The sequence below is a fragment of the Dipodomys merriami genome, unplaced genomic scaffold, assembly GCF_024711535.1.
Source record: "Dipodomys merriami isolate MVZ:Mamm:240054 unplaced genomic scaffold, mDipMer1.0.p SCAF_3, whole genome shotgun sequence".
NCBI lineage: Eukaryota > Metazoa > Chordata > Mammalia > Rodentia > Heteromyidae > Dipodomys > Dipodomys merriami.
The window spans coordinates 116,799,300-116,804,334 of NW_027204492.1; the positions used below are offsets into that span (position 1 = coordinate 116,799,300).

Consider the following 5,035-nt stretch of genomic DNA (forward strand, 5'->3'; position numbering starts at 1 on the left):
CAGTCTTTGTATCTTCTGAACACTGGGGACCCTTGGCTCAGATATCCCAGGAACTTTCACTCCAAGCTCTCTTTGTCCCTCGGGTTGGATGCTTTTTGTTTTGCTTTATTTTGTTTTCGTCAGTCATGGGGCTTGAACGCAGGGCCTAGGGCCCTGTCCCTGAGCTTTTTCACTCAAGGCAAGTGCTCTACTAGTTTGCCACCGTGCCACTTCCGGTTTTCTGGTGGTTAATTGGAGATAGGAGTCTCACGGACTTTGCTGCCCAGGCTGGCTTTGAGAGCTCAGCCTCCTGAGTAGCTAGGATGACAGGCGTGAGCCACCGGTCCCCGGCTTGGATAGTACATTTCTAACTCCCAACCAGGATTCAGAGGTGAATGTGGAACAGAGGTAAATTCTGCCCACTACACAGCCTTTTTGGATTCTTCAATCAACCCTCGGCCTCCCTCAATATGTCTTTAAGTTGAGTGATAGGCTAAGACACGCCCCCACACACAAACACAACCTCTTTGCTATAGTTTGATGTTATGTGTCCTCCAAAGGTCAATGTTTAAGGTTTATTTCCTACTGTGACACTATTGGGAAGTGGTAGAACCTTTAGGAAGCGAAGCCTAGTGGGAGGTTTTTAGGTCATCGGGTCTGTGTCTTTGAAGGAGATTGTGGGATGCTGATCTATTCTTCATTTGATTCCTGGCAGTGCAGTAAGTGATTTACTCTATCCCACATTCCCAGCCGTAGCCATGCAGCATACGCTGCCCTCCTCCAGGCCTAAAGTCATGGGTCCACCTAATTTGGAGCTGGAAACTCAAATCTCAAATAAACATTTTCTCTTCATAAATTCATTATCTCGAGTATTTTGTTAGAATGGCAGAAAGCTGGATAATACATTGTTATCCTACAGACACAAAATACCCCTTTCTCTAGAATTTAGGGATTACCACATATTCCCAGTGCTAAAGCCTCAGCTGAAACAAGAGACAAGAAGTGGCTCACCCACTATTGGTGTTATATCGTTAAGAAAACAGTAAGGTATAGAAGCAAAATGGAGGAGAAAGACGGAAGGGATAACAACGATCAAGATGCATTGTACACATAACCTGACTGATGAAATTGAAGCCTGTTTGTACAACTCTTTCATAGTAAAAAAGAGGCATTTGAGTACATGAGAGAGATCGAATAACCTTACTACTACAGTGATAAAGATTTCATGCTTTAAGAAAACTTTGTAAAAAAAAAACAAAACAAGAAAGCATTTATGTTCAAGTTCAGAATAGAAAAGGCCAAAATTGATTTAGAGGTCAGAAGAGAAGCAAAGTAATGCTGCCATGGACTCCCAATGAAAGTCATTTGTCACACTCTGTTAATATTACTTGCTTATGAATATTCCCAATGGCATGCATAGCACTAACAGCCAGGCCTTATACAAAGAGCTCAGAAATGGACAGATGAATGGGTAGACAAAAGAAACTGTCACTTCAATACCTAGGTCTTTAAAAGGAGTAACTGTGAGTTATAGAACCCTACAGTATACACTTTGGAATTTGTGGTAAATATTTATTCAACTTAATATTAAAATAGATACAGTTTCTCAGCCAGGTACTGGTTCAGGCCTATGATCCTAGCTACTTAATAGGCTAAGATTTGAGGATCATAGTTCAAAGCCAGCCCAGGTAGAAGAATCCATGAGACCCTTACATTCAATTAATCACATAAGGCTGGAAGTGGATCTATGGTTCAAGTGGCAGAGTGCTAGCCTTGAGAAAAAAAAAAAACCTTCAGGACAAGTCCTAAGCTCTGTGTTCAAACTCCAAAACCAGCACCAAAAAAAAAAAAAAAAAAAAAAAAAAACCGATTTAGTTTCTCTTTTCATACCATAGACCATCTCTTCTTAGCTAACCCATTTGTATTTTCACAAAGTCACAGGCTAAATAAACTCTCAGGATGTGTTTTACATTGACATATGAAGCCAGGTACTGGTGGCTCACACCTGTAATCCTAGCTACTCAGGAGGCTAAGATCTGAGGATCACGGTTCAAAGCCAGCCTAGGCAGGAAAGTCTGCAAGATTCTTATTTCCAATTAACTACCAGAAATCCAGATTGGAGCTGTGGCTTAAGTGGTAGAGCACTAGCCTTGAGCAAAAAAGCTCAGGGACCGTGCCCAGGTCCTGAGTTGAAGCCCCATGACTGACAAAAAAAATTGACATATGAATGGAATGATCTTTAGCTAACTATTGAAATCATAATAGCTGTACCCAACGTGTAGTGCAAAACAGGTAAACAATAACCCTGGTTTATTTTGTCTTGACTAGGTTTATTTCTGTCCAGGTGTGCTCCACTTCACATCTGCTTTTTTTAGTGCAGATTTGTGCCATTTGTACCCAGAGATCATCACAATGAATTAATTCTTTGAGAAAAGGACACTTTTGAAGATCAAAAGAAAGAGTATTTCAAATGCACCTTGATTGATCTTTATCCTCAGATAGTGGTTTCTGGCCTAGTGATAAGGAATTCTTTTTTGATTGAGTGGCAACTGAAATCTCTCTTTCAATCTGGAGTCATATACTTATTGATTTCTTACGCCCATCAAGATGCAACAAACTTTCTTCATTTAGCCATCCTTTGACCTTTAGGTGAAACATGAAGCATAAGACAAGCTCCTTCTCCTAGCTTCCTCATTCCCTAAAAGGATGCCACCCTCTCCCTGCCCTGTCTGGCGTTAACTCCGTCAATAACTCTTCCATGCCTGCTACTCTATTGAGGCTCTCTTTTCTGCTCCCCTACAAAAGCTTGTGGCCTAAAAGAGAGACCAGAGAAGTGAATAATTACTCTGATTCAATAAAAAGTTTAATTAAGCAAATATTTGCAAAGACCCAACCATGATTGTGGCAAAGTGACCACTGCATGTCCAGAAGCATGACTTTTTTCAGACCTCTTTGAAAGCCATGTGTCTGTTTTTGTTACTTAAGAAACAAAAGTGCCCAGTCCTGAGCAAGACCTTACAATTCCTTCCTTTAACCAATCAGAACTTCACACCTAGAATCCCTCCGGTTTCAATTATTTATTGCTGTGTAACAAATATAATGGCTTACATCAACAACAGTTAATTTTTTTTCCTCATGAGTCTGAGTTGACTCAGCTGAGTGATTCTTCCGGCTCATATAACATTGGCTGGAATCATCAACTCAGCTCTCTTCAGCTGGTTATCTGGGCTGGGCAGGAAAGTTCAAGAAGGCTTTACTCACAAATAGTTCCCTGAGTGCTTCTCCACATGCTGGAATCAGGCTAGTCAGAATTATTTTTTAGTGGAAGTTGCCTATAATAAGTATTTTTCCCTTTAAGGCCACATATGATCTGTATATAAGCCAGGCACTGGTGGCTCACACCTATAATTCTTGCTATCTAAAAGGCTGAGCCAGGTGCTGGTGGCTCACACCTGTTATCCTACTCAGGAGGCTGAGATCTGAGGTTTGTAGTTCAAAGCCAGCCCAGGCAGGAAAGTCTGTGAGACTCTTATCTCCAATATAACACCAGAAAACCAGAAGTGGCACTGTGGCTTAAGTGGTAGAGCGCTAGCTTTAAGCTGAAGAGCTGAGGGACAGTGCCCAGGCCCAGAGTTCAAGCCCCATGACCACCACCAACAACAACAAAAAAAAGGCTGAGACCTGAGGATCAAGGTTCAGAGCCAGCCCAGTCAAACAAATCTGTAAGATTCTTATCTCCAATTAATCTGCAAAAAGTAGGAACTAGAGGTATGGCTCAACTGGTAGAGCGCCACCCCTGAGCAAAGAAGCCAAGTGAGAGTGAGAGGCCCTGACTTCAAGCCCCAGCACCAGCACAAAAGAAAAATCTGCACATAAACAAGATCATTTGCATAATAACCAAGGTGTCCAATGAGATTCCACAGTTAATATAAACTGCATAATAGTCCATTCCACAGATCTATTTTCTCATGAGTCTACAGGGTTAGAAACTGCCTCCTTTATTGGTAAATATTGTGATAATTCAGTAGTTTCTGTGACAAGTGAAGGTAAAAGATACATTAAATTAGCAATTTTGAGGGCTGGCAGAGTGTGTCAAGTGGCACCGAGCCCACATTAGCAAGTGTGAGGCCCCGAGTTCAAACCCTAGTACCACCAAAAAAAATAATGGTACTAGGATATAAAAGAAAATAAGCCCAGTGTTTTCTATCTGTCTTTTAGCAGCCCAGATTGAGTTAAGGAATGTATCAGTAGGATTTAAAAAGTAGAAAAGAAAAAAAAAAACAGTAGCAAATTTGCTCTCTTGTGATGTATGTTTTCATAACATGTAGATCTTTTGGTCTCATGGCAAAGCCTTGTATCATTGATTCTGATAACCTCCCTATCAATTCCCAAAAAAACTGCAATAGCAGGACAAAGCTAGGAAATATCACTCTGCTTTCCACAGTTAGGCTTGAAACTCCAAGATCACGTAATTAATTCTCAAACAGGAAAACATCTGCAAAATATTTCATCTGTTCTGTCTTTTAATTTCCCTGTATCTATATGGTCTGTTGTAGACACAGCTTTTAACTTAAGAGTCTCCAATACTATTACCTTATCTTCTGTTGTATAAATCCAATCATGGATTAATAATCTCTTCAGAGTACTCACCCTTTGTCCTACTTTCCTGCACTCTTCAGCACAGGTTTCTTTGAGCGGCCTTTATGGGTTGTTTGCACATCTTAATGCATTCAACTTAATCCCAACGCCAGAGCTCTGCTGAATTCTGTAACACATTGTCTCCAAACATCATTTCAGGGAGAGGTGCCATTTGCAAATCATCAGCTAACAGTTTCAGAAATCTCAGTCTGCGATCATCTGGCTCCTTCCACGCTGGAGGAAGCGTGTGGTGGAGCAAAGCTGCTCACTGCATGGCATCGGGAAAGCGGAGGCGGAGCGTGCCTGTGCTCTAGAATTCTTCTAAACTGCAACTGACACTTAAGAGGGGATCTCAAAGCAGCTGTTTCCTTCCATTTGTCTAGTCCTCCATTTTACATCAGGAAATTCCAACTCCAAC

At 41.2% G+C, this 5,035-nt stretch overlaps 1 pseudogene; it reads right to left on the reverse strand.

The window, feature by feature from the left end:
* Positions 1-3,945: 3,945 nt before the first annotated feature.
* LOC138839939 (TIP41-like protein) lies at positions 3,946-4,810 on the reverse strand (annotated as a pseudogene).
* Positions 4,811-5,035: the final 225 nt, after the last annotated feature.